Consider the following 22,911-nt stretch of genomic DNA (forward strand, 5'->3'; position numbering starts at 1 on the left):
AAATAATATCTGGGCAACCACTGACTAGAAGCTTGTAGGTCAAATTCACTTGTAATAGCATCTTCTTAAAGGGGATTTAAAAATCAGAAATTCTTACTGGAAGTTATTGCAAAGGGAATATGGGATCTCACTTTTTGAAATGTTCACCTACAAAAACAATTATTAATATTTCTCTTAAATGACAACCATGAAAGTGCCACTAATAATATTATATTAAGCTTTTAGAAGAGTTGAGAACAAATACAGAGTTTTGAAAACAATAGAACTATTCACAAAATCAGATGCTTTCTCTCTAGTCTGGATTCCCTGTTCAGATGACCAGTAATATCTGTGATTGTAAAATTTAGGCCATGTCTACTATTTTCCTGTAAGTATACACCCTGCAATTCTCCTTCTTGGGTCGTGAGAAGCCACTCTGTTCAGACCCACTCCTGCATACAGTGTAATAAAACACACTAGATGATACAAGCAAAGTTATTTTAGATAACCAGTTTTTATGGTGCAATGGTTTTCAGAGTTGGAGGGACTGAAAAAAAAATATCAATATACTGGCATAACAGAAATGGTTAAAACTTCTTTCTTCTACTTGGGAAATACATTTTTTCATAAACAAGTAATGCAACAGTTACTTGCTTTTCATGTAACCTCAGCCACAGCACACTATTAAGACTGGATTTTGAAAGGAAAGTCTTCACATTCAAACAGTATAACGTTACCCCACTGAAAGCCACAGAAATTCTCCTGCTGACCTCAGTGGGAGTAAGAGCAGTTCCAAATGGCCCAAACTTTTCAGATTTTGCACCAAGACGCCGATCTCAAAAATAATAAAAAAAAAAGCAATTCTATTTTATTATGAAAACCCACAAACCAATACGCAATCAAATAAACCTAAAATTGTTCTGTAATTGAGCAGTCTCAACCAATGAGCTGCACTTGAAGGAACTAACCAGCATTCTTCAGGGCTGACAAGAAATATATAAAGCACCACCATTCTGAAAATGTATGGCACTCCTGATTAAGGCTGACATAGACTTAAAATGAGTATAAAGCACACCTCACTACTGAAACAAGCAGATCAGTTTAGATATTAACTCTGTAAAAAAAATCTTTGGCAACGACAGAACAATTACTGGTTTCTTCAGTGTAGAAAGAGCAGGAACATTTTCAGAATTGTATATTCTTTCACAGATATGCTGCAGAATAATAACAGGTTGCTCATGTATCCACAAACAGCATCTCATTGATTGCCTGCTACTTTTTTCCTAATTTTGAGCAAGTAGTGAGGCTGTTTTATAAGAGATAATACCTTCTAGTCCCTGTTACTTTGCTTCCTTTCATCCCTACAGTTATTTTCCTTTGCTCTAAACATGACAAACTTCACCTCAGGATGACTGTTACATTGAAAAACCTGAGAAATGTCCCCCCTCTTCTACATTGTTTAGTTTATTAAGAAGTGGTAACTTTCTGTTTTCCTTGTACTGTGTAAACTGCATTCCCATCTTTCACCCAAAATTCTACTTTTCAAAACAAAACTGGAGACCATTAAAAGAAATTAAATTAGAAAAATCAATGCTTTAAAGAGTTTGAACTATTCAGTCAATTTTATTCCTTTAGCAAGTGCAGCTGTCTTCTGGCTTTAGCCATTTAAAAGACCAGCTTTTAAAAGTTATGTTCCTTTATCCCAACATAGATGGCTTTTCCTGTGTAAGAAAACTTGTGTCTGGTTAGTTCTCAGGGAGGACTTCCCAAATCACCAGAAATCATATAAATTAATAATTTGCTTAGTCTTTGACTATGCTAACGCTACTGTTCTGACAAGGGCCCTTTACTTTAAAGCAGTAAGTTAGCAGAAGGGTCATATGCTGCAGGAAGCCACACATCCCATACACGCAAGTAGATTTATACTAATTTATACCCGTGTTACACTCATGTACCACAGATTGTTCTTCAAGGCCTCTATGCAGCAATCTCAAATGAAGTCTGATGGCACAGTTGAACACAAAACTAATAGTTACAAGGTGTGAAACCAGTTCATGTCTTGTCTAAAGGCAGGACAGCAGCAGAAAAAAACATTTTGAAAAGGTCCATTTATAAAGTTCTGGAAGCTTTATTATTAGTTACATTATATGCAGTTAATTATTCCAAATTTTGATTACACAGACATTTGGTTTTATATGGTGGTTTGCTATTCCAAGACTACTTCATACTCCTGCATATTTTAGCCATACTCAGTTCAATAGTCCTACTGTTTGAGAGAAGCCACTAAAGACTATTACAATAAAACGAATTTAGTCTTTCATCACTTCATTGTTGGCTGAAGAATGACAATTGTGAGACTGTCTGGAACAGTAACTAGCAAAAGAGATTAAATTAGTAACAATTTTGCCTGCTAGATTTCATAGACATGAACATGTATAAGAAAAATATATGTAAGAAAATTTTGACAACTCTTACCACTCTTTCAGGCAAGTTGTTAAGTCCCTTTCCTTGTTCATAAAGCACAACTCAGTTATAGATATCCCTGAAAAACATAAGAGACAAATCAAACTGAATGGAAACTCTATGACTAATGCGACTAATAGCTTGTTGACCTGAGTAATGGGACAACTCTGTATACAACTTCTACTGCTGGCCAGACTGGATTTGTAGGACAGTCATACTGACACGTAAAGTATCCTATAATAGCAGGGATTGAAGTGATCAACAACACAAATAACTAAGGTATAGTCTTGGAGATTTTTTTTATAGTCCTCAATGAAGACTGCCCACACACAAAGCCCAACCTGAACCCACTAATAGCAGCAAAAAATGACTAACACTCAGACCCACAGAAGATGCATGTGCACTCAACAGGAAAAAACAGCTTTTTAGATCAGAAATCTAAAAAAAACCAAAACAAAAAAAAACCCAAAACTTTGGGTTCCTCCCCACATTCCTGTAAACCAGTCGCCAGCATTTGGCCACCTTACAGAAATCATATATTCTCCTCGTGTGCCTTCACCTTCCACAGTAAATCTTCTGTTTCATTTTATAATTTACAAGTTATGAAGCAACACTATGTTTTAACACAAAAATTCCCATGACTTTAGGATGACACTTGATGAAAACTTATCTAATTAGTAAACAGGATGTATTATTTATCTTCAACTCTGATAAGTAAATGCTTTTAAGGACTGCAGAACAAAGGAGAAACCTCATCACAAACATGAAACGTACTCTCAAGTAGAGCACGTACACGGAAATTCAGTTTGTGACAAACTAAACTTCCATTATAAGGGTCATGGTGTTCCAGGAGCAGCACTGAGGGAGACAGGAGAATCATAAGAAATGTGTTGAATGCAACCTCAGGCAAGAACTTCCTTCAAAAGTTTCACTTTTTTATTAACAATTCAGTCCAGAATCAGAAGCACAATCTTGCCTTTGCTTCCCCTTCTACATTTTGTTTCCAAGAAAATTAAAATGAACACGATTCCCCCTAACCAGAAAGAAAAGCAAACAGTGGTAACAATCAGAAACAATATTAAGCAGACATCAGTGGGGTAATATTACAGATTAAAAAATGCCATTAGTAGCTTTAATTTTGAAGCACTGCAACAAATCCTAAACTGACCCATCTAAAACTGTTTTTAATTAAGTATAGCAATTCTGTATGAGCCATTTTCTAACTTAAAAAATGTAGAAAATTATGGAATATTAAAAAAATCACTATTAAGAATCTCATTGATTAAGAAAAACAAAAGCTGAATGGTAAGCTGTAGTAATTTATGTTTTCAATGTAAATCAAGATGTCAGTCAACTTACCAGTATGGCTACTTTGCTACCTATACATGCCTGTAGCACCTAGGGAGAGTTCAGAAAGAAGTTATAACTTACATTTATGACTGTTACAACTTCCTCTGTTTTTGAACAACATAGCTGAAAAAGTATGTTTGACATTATGGTAATTTCTATTTGATTAAAAACTAATTGCTATTCAGCATCTGAAGATGCTCATGGGAAGAGAAGTTCAAGTGTATGAGACATGCACTGTAAAAAGATCAGACTAATACAGTTCTTGATGAGAACAATCACCTGCTATTAAAACATACCCCTAAGTTTTTGCAATTACATACTCTTAAAACTGCAAGGGGCATGGATGTAATGTGATTTTGGACATCCTGGTATAACACAGCTGAGCAAGGCACTAGGTAAATCAAGCAGCAGGGCAAATGAACAAGATTTCCAGTCTTCGTTTATAACCTTGTTTAAAAAGTTTACTTGCCAAACTCCAGGTCCCAGAAGGTCTGAATTTCTCAGGAACCAAGCCAACACTAAAACTACGAAAGTAATGTAAGTGGAATTCTATTTTGATCTTGCCAAATAAGCATCAGGGCATAACACACAATGCTAAGGAGAGAAGAAATAATGGAAGAGCAACACTTAATCCAGTGGTCTATCATGAGCTTGAACAAACTTCTTTCTGCCAGACCAGTCACTGACAACTAATCAGCGTATACTCTGAATAACTTCAGTAAGGGCTATCTTAACAAGTCTCTTATAAATATTCAAAAGACCTACCATATTAGCAGTTCCAAACATAGTAAAGGGTGAAGGTCTCAAAGAGCTGCTCTAAGCATACTGCAGCCAATTCTGACTGGAACCTTATGTTGAAGCAATGTCAGCTGACAAGGGCATGACCTTCTATTGATGCTGAAAATGATGACTTGGTTCAAAAATCGTTTTGTTTTGCTGCCACAAATTTAACAGCTCAGGTTTTGTCCCCAGGAAATGAGTAAAACGTGCTCATTAGGTAACACAAAGACTTTTAAACAAAGGCTAAGCACCTTTATTTTAATATTACAAATATGTCCTCAAGGTGCTTTAATGCAAACCAGTTGTAGAGGTGAAAACCAAGCACACATCTCCAGTCTCATGACTCTGCCACAGCACCACATTCTCAACAGGAAGACTGCACTGACGAATGTTACGGGTAACATTAATTACGTCAACAGAAAGCAGTGAGCGCTGAGCAGCAATACAGCTCAATGCATCATGACAACAATTCTGAGGCTCTTCAAAAATCCGCATAAACAAAAGGAAATAATTTTCTTTGTTTATCCAGTCTAACAGGCAAGACAATTATGAATTATTTTAGCAACATCTTTCAGCTTGTCCAAAATATTTACTGCTCATTGTTTTCATCTTCCTAGTTACAGACACACCAATGTCAGACAGTATCTGTTACAATCAACTTGTACCTACTATTCCTATCATCTGTCTTAAGTCTAAACAATATCGTAATATAGAACAAGAAAAGGGGATAAGAGGAAGAAGGGTATGAAAATAAAACAAAGATAAGCAGGCAGTTATTTCTTACTCTGAACACAATAACAAGAAGTCTTGAGGCCAAAATGTTCCAGCTGAGCTAACTATGCCTTCCTGCTGCTGTTACTAACATGGTATTGTAGGAAAATAATTGCAAATATTACTCAAAAAGTATAAAATACCAAATAGAAACAAACAAGATAATGGGAAAAATATGTATCTACTGGCAAAGCCAAAACTCATTGAAAGATTATATTCAATATGCTTTGAAGACAGCTGTATAAAGTGACAGCAGAAGCCCTTAAATTTAAATAAGCCTTTTAAAATTCTTTATGTCACTAAAGGCAGAAGTTTGAACTCAAGTGTTAATTTACATGAACACAAGTAGGTTGGTTTAAAGAAAAAAGAAACAAAGCCAAACAACTAAACTGAGTTTCATAAATGCAGCTGCTAATGGTACCCTTGGAACTGCAGCCACATCCCAGCCTGACCCACAGCTCTCACTAGCCCGTGCTGGGAGGTTATACTCACTGATAAGAAACATAAAAGGAGATTGCCTTGCATCCCTGAAACTCCTTTCTGGACTTACTGTCATTTCCACCATTAGGATCCTTCCAACTTTGCTTCTTCTTGTGGAAAGCAGGATAAGTTGAAGAATACTCAATTATTAACCATCTTTTTTTCACAGATTCACAGAACGGCTAAGGTTGGAAAGCACCACTGGAAACCATCTGGTACAGTCCCCCTGTTCAAAGCAGGGTCAATGTGAGCAAGCTGCTCAGGATCTTTTCCAGTCAGATTTTTAAATCTTCCAGGAATGTAAATCTCTGCAACCTCTCCGGGCATCCTGCTCCAGTGTTTAGTTCACCCCATAGCACATTTTTTTTCTTCCATTTTTGATTGAGATAACACTTTTTGACTTTGTACCTATCAGCATATTAGCCTGTGATGCCTGTCATAGTACTCTTGATCAGTGGGAGCTGCTTAAATCAATGAGCTCTGAAAATGACAATCAGATGTATAACCATGAAATTTATTGAACATGCCTGCATGCATTAGTAATGACACAGTATGGCCTCTGGGTCCAATAATGCAGAGAGCTGGATTCCTTCATCTTCCAATGACTGCTCCAAATTTCCACAAGGACACACAAAACAGGCACACATTTTTTACTCCTGGATATTGCACCTATTTTAAACCATTTGGGTTTTGTCTTGTTACTGTACATACCCAGTAAGATTCTTTCAATTTTGTGGTGTCAAAGATACTTAGAATAATTTATCACAAAGAATCTACTATTAACATCCCTTGCCTCAAAGAAAAATACATGCAAGCAGTTACTCTGAGGTGGAACTGAGAGAAACCTATATAAACCCAATGCTCTTGAGATTTCTATCAGAAAATAGTCCTTCGATTTCACGTGAAATGACAAGAATGCACAAGCATATTTTTTTATTGTTTATTACAAGTCTCAAGTGACATTTGCTGCAAGAAGGACAATGTTAACAGGCAATGAAGTGTCAAAGGTTTCCCAAGCAGAAGTCAATTCTGTTCATGATTATGCTCTTAAAATACATTAAGTAATTCATGCGTATTCAGTCGAATTACACCTGTATGAAGACAGAAATGAGTATCAGGCAGCTGATCACCAATACTAAAACTGTGAAATAGTATTTGTGCATAGTTCCTCTCATTTTATATTCTCTAGAAGAAAAAGGCTTGATTTTTTTGCCCCCATTAGAATTCTCCAACTTGCTGTAAGTATTTTCAACCAGTGCATCTACTAATGTCACTCAATTATCAATCTCGTACTCAGCCTATAAGTCAGCCTATTTCAGAGGCTGTCATGTGTCTGTCCATCCCTTCCCCACCCCCATCTTCATTACAGCTATTTTCATTCTGGATTCTCCACACACTGTGTGCACCTTTAATCTGTATCTACATTGACCTACGTAAGATCCTCCTAATTAGATTTCATTTCCTCAAGTGAGAAAAAAAGTGACATGCTAAGCCTGCCAGCTCTTTGAAGAATGTCCTAGAAGGTCAAATGATGTATATATAAGGGCTTTCTGATCTGTTTGACACAAGTAAGATAAGATTGGTCAACATTTCAGATGCCTTCAGTAATGAAAAGCCAAGTAACTGGTATTGATTCCACTCATCAATCTCAAAATGTAAACAAAATAATTACATGCTCTGCATAGCAGTCTCATGGGTCCTTGCACACATACTAACCAATACAGACAGTAGAAAGGTCATTTAAATCAGACACTATGTGGAATTCTAGTTTTCTTAATTGAGCTACTATGCAGACACTAAAGCTTCCAAGAACTCTACATCACTTATCCTTGTGAATTTAACCAAAGTCAGAAACTCTCTGAAGATAAGGACTTCTCCTACAGATTGCAGCTCCACAGTTTGAGTCTGAAACAATAGCTCTGTTCTTTAACAAAGATACCTGCATTACTGGTGTTGAAGCTTTCAGGAAACTAAAACATGTTCGTTTACTGCCTCAAAGAAAACAGAAAGATAAAATTAAAAAATATCACTCTTTCCTTTGTGAGCCCAGCTGCTTTCCCCTAGACTTCAACTCATTTTCACAGGAAATAGTTGTGTTTTTTCCCTCTAACCCTTACTAGTCTTCCCCTTTTTTTGTGGTACCATGACAAACTAAATTATTTTTTTTTAGGCCTCTCTAGGGCTAAAAGGCTTCTCTCACTTGCCTTGCTTTCTGCATCACTGGTGAAACCACATAGTACAATCACACACACATTTCTAGCTCACAGCCTCTTTTTCCCAACTGCATTACTCCAACAGACACATCTGCATTTGGCACCGATGAAGTTCTTTCACCACCAGGATCAGTAGCCAGTTTTAATAAAGTAAAACAGCACTGTCAAAATACAGCAGTATTTATTCATTCCTGCACAGGTAATAAGTCTGCAGCAGAGAAAATAAATCCAATAAAAAGGCATCACAATCTCATTTATGCTTAAAATGGCTATTGCCAATTATTTCTCTCAGTCCTAAGGTGGTCAACTAATGACCACCTCCTGATGAAGAAAACAACCTCAACATCCCTGTCCCCTGGCTATTATGTCAGCATCCTCTACCATTCCCTGTGCAGTCTCTCCATTCACATAAATCTCTCCCTTTCTAGACACAGTGTCCCAAAATGGTTAGTGATACAAGAATCCTCTCTAAAACTGAACACACTACAAGAGAAATATCACAGCACCGATAAAAGGACAGAGCAGTACACTCCCTCTCAGTTAAAGCACAGTTATTTTAGTTGAGTGTTAGTTGGGATATTAGCTATTTATCTAGGATATTGTTTCATGTCTAGTGCCTGGTTCTTTACACAAGCCTATTCATCAAGTCTGACGGAAAAAAAAACAAAACCCACTGTATTATGTTATATCTGAGAACCAAAGAGTTTTCTTATGCAAGATGTACACATTTTCAAGCTTAGAAATGGTAGACCTACCCTGGATTTCTTCAGGAAAGAAGGGAAAAAAAGAGTATCAACTATGTAAAGAACCAGGAGACCTGTATGTGAGAAAAGACAACGTAACACTAAGATCTAACAGTGAACTACTTTCAGCAGGAGGAAGGAATTGCCAGTACTAGTGTACGTGATAAAAGAAGAACTGCATCTGGAATTCAGTGTGGTGTTCTAGAGATGCATACTGGAGAAAGACTGACTCAGCATAAATATGAACTAGTGAAACTACCTGGGCATCGATTGCCCATTTTCTGAGCAGAGGAAGAGTTTGGATTATTTAGACCAACAAAACAAAGGCTGAAAGGAGGTAACCAAACTGATATGAACTGGGTAAACTTAAATGACTAAATGAACTGAGGAATGGATAAGTTTTCCACCATCAGCAGGGTCAGTTCTTGGAAGGCTGACAATACGCAGAAGACTCTTAAAAGGCAGAACAACAGCAGAGCTGTCCACACTCCAAGGAAAGCCCACACAGCTAAACTTCAGTGGAAGTTCCAATGTGGAATCATTTGCTTACTCTACAGCTCAGGTTTCTGTGATGACTAAGGAATAATGCAGCATGCTGGCAGTTTAGAGGATATCCTTTCAGACATAATTCCCCCTAAAATACCAAAACCAGGCACTTGGCTGTAGGAATGCAAATGGAGATTACGGCATCTATACAACTTCGTATTTGAAAGAAAAGGAAACAGTATTTTCCTTAAGTAGAAGGAAGGGAAGAGAGAGCTAAATTTGTTCTGGATTCTGATATAGGAGAGTTAGGAATATTTCTCTTTCACAATAAAAAAAAAAAAGCAGGGGAAAATACTCACACCAGTTAATTTCCAAGTCTAACAGTCACAATGTCTCCCTTCTGAAACACAGCACCTCCACATAGCAAGTATGAGATTAAGCTGTTATTTATGTTTTCTTAAGTTGAAGTTAGTAATTTATTTAGGAAAATGATGCAATTATACTGTCAATTGGCTGCATCTTTCAAGCCTGCCAGCTACAGCATCAACACGTACTTGAATAATACAGAAGTTTATGAAGGGAAAAAAATGCAAGTATCAATTAAGAAAACTGTGAATTCAGTATTTTCTGAAGGTGATGCTACACACAAAGCTTACTGCATTTTAGCAAGAGGCATGGTAGTACTTCAGAAATTGATACTTAAAACAAGGTAGAAAAATTACAGAATCTATCCCTTTAGCTTCCACTAAAAGGAGATTTCTCTGTATTGCCCCCTGCCTTGGTTTTACCATTCATAAATTTCAAAAAATTTAATTTTTGAAATTTTCAAGTTCTTCCTTTTCCTTTGGGGCACAGAGAACTGCCTTCTTATTTCTAGATTCAGATGGAGAAAGTAAAGTTAATTTCTCTCTTGGGGCATAAAAAGAAAGGGAGACAGTACAAGGTCAAAATAATACGGGAAAGTGAAACATCTTGTAGGACAGGGCTTAGGCAACTCACAGCTCTACTGGCTAATGTTCAGGTTACCAACATCACTACCGTCCTACAGACGGGGAAATGAAAAGAATTTGCTAAATATAGCTAGAACTGTTTGGAAGGATGCCTACCCTTAGTTGTGCACTCATCTGTTTAATTGTGGGCAATATAGTCCACTAGACAGCCGGAGGCAAGCGTAGATGTTCAATATTCTCTGCACCATACAATCTCAACTGGAAATTGCACTTAATTGCATAGTTTACAATAGTATAAATGGAAACTTTGATTTTGAAGTTGTTCACAGTTGCAAGTACCTCTGAGCTTTTACTCAGGTTTGGGAATGTACTAAATGCTTGAAAACTGTGTGCAGTTTTCAACAAGCATGGAGAAAAAGACCACAGAATTCTTGTGTTTCCTATACGACCTCAAGTCTTTCAAATGTATACAAATACACATTTATATTTTGACATTAAAAAAAATAAAATAAAAATCAAGATTTATGCTAAAAGCTCTTCTCAGTTTGGTAGTCTAAGGACTCAAATTGATTTGCAAATGCATTTTTTAACTAACAGGCCTGATAAAACTTCTTGGTACTGAGCCTTGAACATGTGAAGCGCAAACCAGTCCTTTTATACTGCAATTGTTCCTACAGCACACAGTTTTCATACAATGCCACTGAAGAGAGAACACAGAACAGATGAGCTCTAGAAGTTAACCAAGAGCTAGAATTTTATTAAATAATCTTAAGAATAGCAAGTTTGAAGTCATTTGTATTTCTCTGGACTACATTCAGATTACTCCTATTGACAAATTGTAGGCATACTTGAATATAAAAAATAAGAAATAGAAGGCTGCATATCTAGGAAGCCAGTGCATACAATACCTGGACATTTGAGTGTTCCATTTGCCATTCAAATCAAGCATTAATAAAGTACGCATGAATCTGCATGAACAACTGAATTTGAAGCTTCGTACACCAAGATTATCTGTGATGCACTGTTCATGTTCTTATCATGCTTAAAGCCCACCAAGAGATTTTATTCTCTTCAGTATAAATACATAGTAATTTTCCATTGGACTCATGGCTAGTCATCTGATCAACAAAACATATGCAGAGTTAGCAAGTAAGGGAATAAATACACATCTCCAGGAAGCTAGGTATTACTTTCAAGCAACATTGGTATTCCCAAATTCTTGGTCATAATCTGTACCTTCTCCTCAATTTGACTGACTTCAGGCTTGGAAAAGAAAATCAGAGGATATGTGCTCTTCTGCTAGAGAGGGGCACAGAAAGATTAGCGAATCACAAAATATCTGAGGCTGGAAGGTACTCATAAGGAGATGTATCCATATGAAGAGAAAGTTAGATTCGAGTTTAAGGATCGAACTGGAACAAGCGTGATTGTTACAGGTGAAGTCTAGCAATGTTTCAAACTTACAGATTATACAATTCAATCACATCACATTAAAAACAACATCTTACCCTTCATTCTAAAATACTGCCTGAGGAGAGGGAACATGGCTTTTTACTTCTATTATCTCTCAGCCTGCAGTAAGGAAGTGCCTTGGTCCTGAATCAGAACCCACAGGAATTTAGCGAGTGCTATTTCTGCTTGTAGTAAAATCTTCAATATGCAATTTACATCTTGATATGTCATCATTTCTTGGTATTTAACTTAGTAACAGCTTCTCTAAAGTAGAAATTTTATTACATAAATTATGGAAGTAGCAGACTGGGTGTAGTAGAGACAGCATAAATTTCTGAATCAATACAAAATATGTGCCTGGTAGTAGTTGTTATTCTCTGCAGGTGTGTTATTGATTACAGTCATAATGGTTTCACTTTAGCTGCTGTCAGTAACTCACTACTTGTATTGTCACACTGAATTAAAGAAGAACCAGTCTAAAAATACATGGAGGAGTTATACCAGAATGGCATGACCCAGCCTGTGGTGCAAAGCAGCAGAACACTGCCAGTTTAAGTTAGGATTCATGTTTGAGACTTCACTTGACATAACATTAATAAAATAGAGTCAAATGTGATATTTATTCAGGCAGAATAATATATGTCTTAAACATACTGGAAAACTCTTAAATTTATAGCTACTGCATACAATAAAACTATGCTTTCAATACCTCGAGACCATTATTAGGATACTGCTATGCAGAACTGAATCAAAGTTTTATGGATGGTTATTGTCATTTTACTGATTAACATGACTGAAGTTTCCTTGCATCAGATTAAGACTTGTAGAAGAAATGTGAAATTATTTCACTTTTTTAAATAGAGTTCATTTCTAAATCACAAGTTGCCAGCAATGTACAACAGCAGAATACTAACCATAAACCAAAGGTTTATGAAGTATTGAAAAGTATAATGTTATTAGCACAATTGTATGAAACACTCCTAATGTTAGCGTATCTAAGCATTTTTCTTTTACATACTTCAGAGTAGATGCATAGCAGAACACTCACTGTCACTGGCCTATCAAAACAGAGAAACAGATCCAGACACAAGAGAGAAAAGACTTTCTAATTCCAGCAATCTGAGCTTTTGCCATTTTAACCCACTACAGAAGATTAACAAAATATGAGCATTATATATCAAAGGAAAGAGCAGAATATTGTTTAAAGTGTCTACACCAATAATTAGTGCTCTATACAGATTCTAGAGAAGCACTGCTTAAAAAAAAAACAAAAACACCCCCCCACACACAAAAAAACAACAACAAAAAAACAACCACAAACCAAAACCCACCCCACAACATACACACCAAAAAACCACCCCACACCATTTTAATTTTGTGAGACACCTGTATTTCCTGTGATTCTCCTGTTGGCACCAGAGCGATTCTCCTTGACAAGCCCCAGGGTAACACCATTAAGTCATGCTCATGCCCACCTTTCTTTCTGTATGCAGTCTCGTTTAAGGCTTCCCTCTCTTTCTCAGGAACAGCAAAACAGAAACTCTTCCAGTAGCAAGCTATGGATTCTACCAGACTGCTATGAGCAACAATTGTGATGCTACATCACAAGAAACTCAACCAGCTGTCAAGAGAATTCTTTCAAAGTTCAGGCAACTGCACAAAAATGACGAGAATTCTTTTTTTTTTTTCCCTTTCAACCTTTTACAATTAACCTCATAGGTGAGGGGCATGAACAGCTGTCTACAGAAAAAAAAAAAAAAAAATCAACTCAGCAATGAGCAACTACAATACCCACCAGGTAAAAGTTCTTACGTTTTCATGTATACATAGCAAGAATAATACTCATGCTGTCTCACTCTCAGCACCTGACATACATGCTTAATTTTAGAAGCTAGTCTCCATATACTATATGTATTTGCTACTCAGCAGAGAGAGAAGAAAGGCTCCTTCCAAGTGCCAGTTAAACCACTTGATTCAAACTCATAGACTGAATCAACCTCCAGGAAAGTCAGTCCATCTCTATCCACTGCTTTTATTTGCAGCCAGAAGTGGCTGCCCTTTCTAACTAAGCCATTTAACTGAAATGCCTGAAATTACTGTAGCTATCCCAACTTAAGTATCATCACAGGTTCTACTTCCCCAAGATAGCCCGCACTTCATGAACTACATTGAAGCCACTCCACAATTCACTTTTCTTTGGGGAACCTCTGCAATCTTTTCTACTCTGCATACTGCCAAAAAGATAATTACTTTTTCATTTAAAACCTGCAAATAACAGTCTACCCAGTATCACTATATACATTCAGCTGTCATCAAGCTGTGAATCCAGTAGATGCAGATACTGTTGATTAATTAAACATTGCAATACAGTTTCTTAGCCACAGGAATAAGCCAGTAAAAGTCTGTGTGATTGCATCTGTCACTGTTCTGAATAGCAGTTACTTAAACTTTTATCACTACATAATGTAAATTAAATAGAGAATGTTTACTGTAATGAGAAGGTCCCATGGAGGAATTGAGCTGATATGCTTCCAACTTATGGGCAGAAATTACACTGCCAGAGCAGATGAACAGGCAATTAAATTACTGGAAACAGTAGCTCTAGTTTCACTAACTTCACATTGCAACAAATGTCGATCAATCAAGAAAAGCTTTTCTTACAGCAACAAGTTAAGTTAGCATTTTTCAGTACAAAACCCCCATGATCTTTGCTTTTATGATAGCAGAAATAAAGCCCAGATCCTGTAAAGGTATCTTTTCCTGGCCAGTACCCCAAATGAAGCTACTGCTCAGCACCTCAGTCAATACCACTGCAGTGGTAAAAATTCAAGATAAATCCAACTAAGAATGCAGGTCTCGATATCAATCCCCTGGAAAGTCCATTCTCATGGATGACTGTGCAAGGAAGCACTGATGCCTAATTCTATATTCCCAAATTATTAAATTCTGAAAGAAATAAGGAAAAGAAGAAATACTTTTAGTTTACCATAATGACACAATGCTAGGACTGGCCCCAAACTGATTTACTCACTTCTTCCCTCTCATTTGCAATGTTTAAGCTGTAACTCTTCAGTAATGTATTTCAGAAGACAGTAAATGCTTCACAACTCTTAAATAAACCATAAGCAGCTAAACACTAACTGTTCTGGAGGACAAAGGCCTGTTGGCAAGGCACTAGACTTCAAGCTTCCAATGGCTTATGACAGCAATAACAAAGCAAACAAAATAAATAATAAAAATGAAACTGTGAAAGATACCTTGACAGCATCCTTTTAATCTTCAGCCAACCTGAGATGTCATGTAAGCACTGAAGCAGCAAAGAGATGATATTACTTAGATAGCAAAATCTCAATTCCTCCCTGACCTGCAAACCATAAGCTAACAGATCAGTGGTGCACTGGCATGTATCTGCACAGTAGCTCATAGAAACCTTTTTGCAGCTTCCAAAACAAAATGATGCAGGAAAAGCATAATTATAAATAACATCAGCTGAAGTATGCACAGAAAATTTTAACACTGCAGTCAAGGGCCTTATGGAGCAATGATCCTGAATTGTCTATCAGATCTGTAGAGATAAAGCATACTGCACATAGCTCAGAAACAGAAAGGTCTTCCCAGGGCAATATAAACTGGAGAGGGAAGCAGAGAAGCACAATTCTACCCATGTGTTCTTAAGGGATCTTAGTACCCTGTAATACTGCATCAGCAGTTACCACCATTAGGCAAGTGTTGGATGAAAATTACTTTCTTGGACTACTCAGCCTCAAATCTGTCAACTAAATATTACAATTCTTCTCTTTCTAAATATGTTCTATATTCAAAAATCACTCAACTTGTCTCATGGTAATTAATATCAGCTGATGACAGAGGATTAAGACTTGCAAAATCAGACCCATAGAGTCTTCACAAAGAAGTATTTGGAGAGATGCAGAACTGCACATACACAGGCTCACAGGTTCTTTCCTCAGTGTACTACTGATAATAAACATTTCCTGTCTTGTACAAAAAAGTCTACTCATGAGAAAATGCAGTTTTAGATACATACAGAAGTACCCGCTGATTTTGTTTTTCTAGGTTAATTCCTCTGAGGGCCTGATTTTGAAAGATATGATGAAGCTGATCCCTTGGTTCATTGCAGCCAACCTCTCTGAATCAGCTTGAGATGGCTCTTATTTGAACCAGTGACATTTCCATCGATTTTATCTAGATTAGACAACAAAAATATAATTGCATAGGAAAATATGAGGGTATAAACACTTTCACAGAATTTGACATAGTAATCAGTTAAAGACAAATATCAGTAAAGCCAGTCATTTCCAGGCGTATAATGGTGCCTTGCTTAGTTAACATTCATTATTTCCAGAGAGAGGCCATTTGTTTCAGTAGTGGTATGCTCCCAGTAATGACAGCTATGAATCTATTCAGTCATGTTCTTTGTAGTGACTAGATATGAGCTTCATTAACTAAATTGAAGTAATCTCTAAAAGAGATTAAAATATTTTAGAATGCCACCCATTCTCCCAGGTGTCTTGTACATTTTTTATCCCCAAGATGTTCCAAGAAAGACATGTACTTTGGTAGAACAAAATGTCAAACTATCCTGCAACACAGTGGTAATCAATGAGCCTCATCAGGATTCTAAAATGATATTGTTTGATGTAGTGTGTACAAACTAATGATGAATAACAGATGCTGTCCACTTACTACTAAATGATTAGCCATTTACACACCAAAAATGCTACTACTTGAAAATGGGACTGCCAGAGGGTTGACTGCCAGCCTTTCAAATGACTGGATACTACCAAATTAAGCTGCCTTTCCTTAAAAGGTTGCAGAAAAGCAGACATGGAAAAAGAATCAGATTCACTAGAACTAGTTATTTTTCTCACATTCCATTTAAAATGAATGCAACCCAAGATAGTGCAGAAAATCTAGACCTCCAGAACCTCAGCATATAGAACCAGAAGCAGCTTTACAGCTTGTTCTGGACTGTCTGCAAAATGCAAGGGTAAGAGCAAAAAGGACAAACAAAAGCCTTGCACCACAGTTTTTCAGGTTTGGCTTTGTTCACACAGGCTGAGGGAAATAAAAACCATTTCATTACGTGAGACAGTTGCTACTTTTTCAGCTGTTGAGGTGTCTATCCTTGCTTCAGCACATCCTACCTGGAATTTAAGATAATGCTTCACAGTCTCCTTGTTCTTATTTTAATGCTTAAACCCATGATATTGCTAACGGTCTTTTCTGAAGAAAATATGTTTGCCAAGTTATATGTATACTCTAAATGTTTTGCATTATGGAAAGAGCACTTTCTAAAGATGTGTGGATTTTAATCTTAACAGAAACCTCAGTGGTAATTCCCAGGTGACTCACATGAAGTCTGAACAAGGCACTGCATGCAACACATCCGATACATGCTTTTCCTATCCATATTGGTATAATCCTAGAGTTGGCCTTTTTCCCTCTCCCTTCTTCTGTAGGGACAGGCAATAAAGTAAAAAAAAACCAAAAAAACAACTGACCTAACCTTTCTGCTTTGAAGATTACCATGATGGCTATTAGGAATACAATGCACTCACACTAGACAAGATACTGTCATACCCTGGTTGAACTGTAAAGACATAAACTAAATGTAATCTCACACTTAGCTGCTACAGCATTTGTTTACAGTGTTTGTGTCAATGATTTATACTCACACAATAAAATATTAAGGGCAACAAATTATAAACCTGGTAGCACAAGACTTCTCACAGGTTCTCCTCCCAGCCTATCAATTCTGACACTAACCAAAATCCACCAAAAGCACTGCAGAAATAATGCACTGCATTACATAAAATCAAACACAGCAGCTTAGTTTTATATAACTGTAATATGCATGCAGATGGTCTTCAGGATATCTTCTCTAAACTGCAGTCTGTATCAAATTTAAAGTATAAGCAAAATTTTGCCATGTCTAGTCACTGCCTTAATATAATGGGAATCTCCCTCTATTTGTAACTCTTACCAGTTCTTCCAATATTAAGGAACTGCTGAGACTGAAATCTAATGCAAAGATTCTGAATGAATAGATGAAAAGATCAAAGGGAACTATTTTTCATCTATTCTAGCTAAACAGTAGGTTACATTTATTGTTACATTACTTGGAATTCAGTTGTTTATGTTGACAGCAACTATGACATAAAAATAAAATTCAGCAAAGCCAACTCCATAAAGATCACTAATGTCAAATAAAATACATTCCATGCATCCCTGAACAATGCATGAGGATAAACTATGCAGTCAAACTGTATTGTTCTTCTAAACCTTGCCCTCCTGATAGATTCCTTTAGCCAAGCAATAGGATGATAAACCCGTTTGCCTAATGGAGCATATAATTTAAATATTTCAGACAAGCATTTACAGAGATGTTGCTTAAAATAAATTTAACAGCCATCCATCCAAATATCTCACATGATGAGGATCATAGTTCAAAACTTATATTTTTCTGTACAAACTCTAAAGTATCTAGCCCTTTCAGTTACTTTATTCCCCATCTATATCCTGTTACTTTATTATAACCAAGCTTTTTCCACAGCAGAGTTAAGATGAAGCTGCAATTTTTCTTTTGCAGTGCATTAACAAAATTCCTAAAGCCACTAAAATTCCAGTTTTTACTACTGCACCATGCAGTCCTGCACAAATTTGTAAACAAAATATGTTTAAATTCATGGAACCTTAAAGGGTTAATGCACTTAATACAGACTGCAGCACTTCATCCTCAAGAAGACACAATCAGCCAATGTCAATATTATGTCATTTAGAATAATGATTTTTACTATAAAGCATTTCCATTAATACAAAACAGCAGTTTTTCCTTCCTAAACTTGTATCTAGAGTTTAAGATATTATTAGTATAAAAAGAGGTCTTCACTTGATATAAAAAAATGCTTAGTTTATTTTTTTTAACATGTTAATGATCACATTTTGTATTGTGACCTACCTAAGGCACCACAGTAAACTGTGAAAAGCAAAGTGCGTGTTGCAAGAATCCCCCCTTCCACATATACAAACAAGAGTCTACATTAGAAAAAACGAGAGAGAGAAAGGGAAAGGACAGTCTTTACTATTTGCATGCTAGAAGTCAACATTTGCAAGAGTTGATCAAGTTTTGCAAACATCAGACTTGAATCATACCAGCGATACTGCAGGGAAAATTAAAACAATAATGAAAAATAAAACCGAACTTCTGCTTTTAATTCTGTAATGGATTCCACGTTTGTGAAGAAATTGGTTAGTTTTCTTTAGTCTTTGCTACTAAGAGACCCATCTCCTATGCATACCACAAATAACCTGAGCAAAGACTTCCCTCCGTAACAAGAGCTGCCCATCATATTGCAGGATTAACACAATGCTGGTTTGTTTAGGGGTTACTTGTGTGTGTGGCTTCCGCACGCAGTTTTAGCCATTCGTATAAATCAATTCCTCGTTGTGTATCTCACAATAAACTGATGAACGCTGTTAAACCTGAACCAGCAGTCTTTAGCAGACAAAGAAGGCTAGCCTGCAATCGTGATGCAAAATCATCCCGAACGTACTACACCCTGCAGGAACCTCTCACAGAAAATAGCCCGGCAACCTCATTCATTCCTCCCAACCCAGTGACTGCTCACCATCTCCTCCGTCTTCTCTTATTTCCCTTGTCCTCAGCTTATTTTCCTTGCTTCTGCGGGCTTCAAGGAGGCGGGTGCTCCAGAAAAAAGACGAGGGGACCCCCCACACCAACTCTTCAATCAAACACTCGGCAGCCGCTGGGCAGCACATCAACTGCAGCCCCTTGTCCTCCTCTCTCGCCTTCAGTTCCCGGCAGGAGAAGCTCCACCGCGGAGCTCCCAACCCGCCACTCGCTAGCCCCGCTCCGACGCAGCCCGGCGGGTGCCCAGCTACCGCGGAAGGCGCGTCCGTCCCTCCGCGCCTCCTCCCGGGAGAGCGCCCCGGCGGTGTCAGCCTCGGGCCACCGCCTCCCTACCCACCGAAGCAACGTAGTAGACTGAGTCCGACTGATTTTCCCCTCCCACCTCTACATTCCTATTTACAAAGGGTATCCAAGACCGTCTTTATCCAGCCGGGAGGGGAGGAGGGAAGCAATCATTAACCCTTTTCTCGCATTTACCTTCACTACTGCGATCACCGGCTGCGCTTTTAGCGCACGCAGGGGAATCTCTCCTCTCTCCAAAACACGCGGACCCGCTGCTACCGGATCCCGCCCCGCAGCCAGCCTGGCCGCTCGCCGCCCCCGCGGGAGCGCAGTCCTCCCGGCGGCCCTCAAGGCCGCTCTAAATAAAGGTCCAAGTGCAACGCGGAACCACGCGTGCCCTCCCGGAATTACTGCTCGGCGAAGTGTCCCTCAGAGCCGGCCCGCCGAGAGAGGGGAACGCGTTTCCCGGTCGGACCATGTCGGTCCCGTCTTTCCAACTCTTTCTTTTACACGGGGGGTTATCATTCCTCAACACTCACATCTGGGGGTCGAGGCTCGGCGGGAGGCATGCGCACCATGGCGCGCCCCGCGCCGTCACCACAGCCCAGGCGACCGCGGCGCACCGAGCCAGCCACCCGCGCGCAGCACCACCCGCCGCCCCCTGCCTCGCGGTGCCCGACTGCGGCCAGCACGGAACCCGGCGCGCTGCTCGCACGCCACGAATTTTCCTATTGGGTAGTCCCTCTGCGATCGCGCCCAGCAACCAAACCCTCATTGGTGCATTACAGGCCCGCTCCGCGCCGCATTGGCCGGCCGGACTGCCCGTCCGCGCGGGGCGGTGGGCAGCGAAGGGCGGGAGCGGGCGAAGGAGCCGCCGCAGCCCGGCGAGAAGCGCTCCCGGAGCGAGAGCGGGGCTGGGGACGTCCGGAGAGACACTGCCGCCCGCCGGAGCCCCGCAGTGCCGCTGTGCTGTCACCTCAGCGGCTGGGTGCACTGACCGGCCTGCAGCACTGAGCCGTGCAGAGCAGCCAGAGGTCTGTTCTTGCGAAGCTAAATGGTACTTTTCACTGCTGTGGAAGGGGAGATTCCGGGCCCAGCTTATGTCTGAACCGAGTGCTGAGACAGGTGCAGTGCAGCCAGGCAACACTGGCACCTGAGCCCTACAAATTTGTCTAACTGGACCTTTTCACCATTTGCGGCGGTCTGTGCGCTGTAATGGAGTCATCGATCAGCCTCCTGAGCTACCTGCACCCCTATTTTGTATCTTATTTATCCCCTTCATTATTTGTATGTTTCTCCTTGAAAATATTTCTAGTGTTTCTCCACTCATCCCAAACCGTGCGTGCCAGAAGTGGTGCAGTGTCACCAGCGCTGTGGACAAAGGCAGCACCACTCCCCTCTCTCCCCCATCTATTCTACATTTTATACATTACAGGATTACATTAGTCACGTTTAGCACGGTATTGCCCTGAGAGGTCATGCTCAAACATTTATATATAATAACAGCTAAATCATTTTCAGAAGTACTGTTGGCCAAGCTAGCCCTATCCCTGCAGTCTTTATTTCCAGATATGTTTGCTCACATTTTCTGACATTAAAAATGCCTTTTTTTTTTTTTTTACCAAGGCAACTTAATTGGGCACATCAAATGCTGCTGTAACTAACTAACCAGTCATGTGAATTGTCCACTCGTCTACCAAGCTGCAGATTTTACCAGTAAAGATCTTACATCATCTAGACAACTGATAGAGACAGGATCAGAGCAAGAACTGACCTCCAGTACGCAGGTCACTGGTGTCTCTCCCCTCTTCAGCAACCGCTTTTTGAGAGCTCTCAGGAAAAAGATAATCCAGTTAAGGTGTGGTTTATGCATTACAAACAACATGCATTCCAGCACTTAAAAGATAGAACAAAGGTTTTAAACAAATAACAGGACTATTTTTGGTTTTGAGACCAACTCAGGACAATTCTACAAGCTTTTCACTAAACTTCTGCTTGTTATCTCCAACAGATGTTCTGCTCTGGCAGTCAGTACCACTCTCTTCATTAAAGGCACTAGAAGTAGGTACAGAATCACTGCCTACTTGGGATCAGCCTATTAGAGTTTGACAAACAAAGGGAGCTATACACAGATCTCCTAGGACAGGGTCTGAAAGGACAACAGTAACTGAGCTGTTTTAGGCAGAACAAAAGTAGACACAAGAAACAGAAGAGAGTCTGAATGGCTACCAAATCCAGTATTCACAAATACTTGCAATGGGCTGAGTTTTGTGAAGCTTCCTAAAAAAAAGTTTAAACTATTCTGAAATTATTGTAACTTTCCAGATCTATTAAGAAAAAAAGACAAAACTACCAAACACCAACTCCAACAAATAAACAAGTAAAAACTAACACCACTAAGTTTTAAGCCTATGGACAGTTCCCTTTTCTTCTCTCCATGAATGTAACTCCTACTAAAGGTAAGCAGACCTATCATCTGAAGATTTTTAATGGGTCTCAAGCATAGAAGCTAAGTAATTTTTGGTCACAGTGATGAGTCTATACTTTGAGAAACAGAGTGACACCAAAGAAAATTAAATTATATTTAATGTGCATGCATTTTACCAATTTTAATGTAATGGGGGTTTAAAAATTTGTATAATTTTGTCTACTTATAGGTTCATAGAATCGCTTAGGTTGGAAAAGACTTGAGTCCAGCTGTTAACCCAGCACTGCCAAGTCCATCACTAAACCATGTCCCTAAGTGCCACATGTCCACATCTTTTAAATACCTCCAGGGATGGATATCTACCACTTCCCCAGGCAGCCTGTTCTAATGCTTGACAATCCTTTTGATAAATAAATTTTTTGTTATATCCAATATAAACCTCTCCTGGCACAACTTAGTGCCATTTGCTATCATCCAATTGCTTGTTACTGTTTTAAGTAACTCCATACCTGAAAACATATTTTAGGTTTATTTGTATGAAGGTTGAGATATATATATATATAATAACAATCTATAACTGTGTTTCAAAAGCAATAGTACAAAGAATGATGATAATACACTCACCCAGCAATTTTCATCAGTAGATCTCAGAAGACCTTGCGAAGGTCAATGCTACAAGCCCATTACTGATGTTGGAGAAAGAAAGTATTGAGATGAACTTGCTCAATGTCAGATGCCAGGCCAGTTATAAAGCTAACAACTGATACCACGTTTTCTGCATGCAGGATGAAAGGTTTAGCCTCCCATGCCACATTACATGCTCATATACGTCTAGGAGTTCTTTTTCTTAAGTGTTCCGTAT

General features: G+C 38.7%; 1 protein-coding gene across 3 annotated transcripts in view; it reads right to left on the reverse strand.

Moving 5' to 3' along the window:
• The window catches only part of ARVCF (ARVCF delta catenin family member), a 282,834-nt gene extending 259,923 nt beyond the window's left edge, over positions 1-22,911 (reverse strand). Inside the window, exons 1-2 of one of the 3 annotated variants that reach the window (XM_057414995.1) lie at positions 22,674-22,911; positions 2,455-2,521 (exon numbers count right to left, since the gene is read on the reverse strand). The gene's annotated coding sequence lies outside the window, so the exon portion shown is untranslated. The remainder of the gene's footprint in view (positions 1-2,454; positions 2,522-22,673) is intronic. The other 2 variants (XM_057414996.1, XM_057414999.1) reach the window with 2 other exon arrangements.

This window comes from Pezoporus wallicus, unplaced genomic scaffold (assembly GCF_028554395.1).
Source record: "Pezoporus wallicus isolate ANWC-B61680 ecotype Strahan unplaced genomic scaffold, APGP_CSIRO_Pwel_v1 contig_8047, whole genome shotgun sequence".
Lineage (NCBI taxonomy): Eukaryota > Metazoa > Chordata > Aves > Psittaciformes > Psittacidae > Pezoporus > Pezoporus wallicus.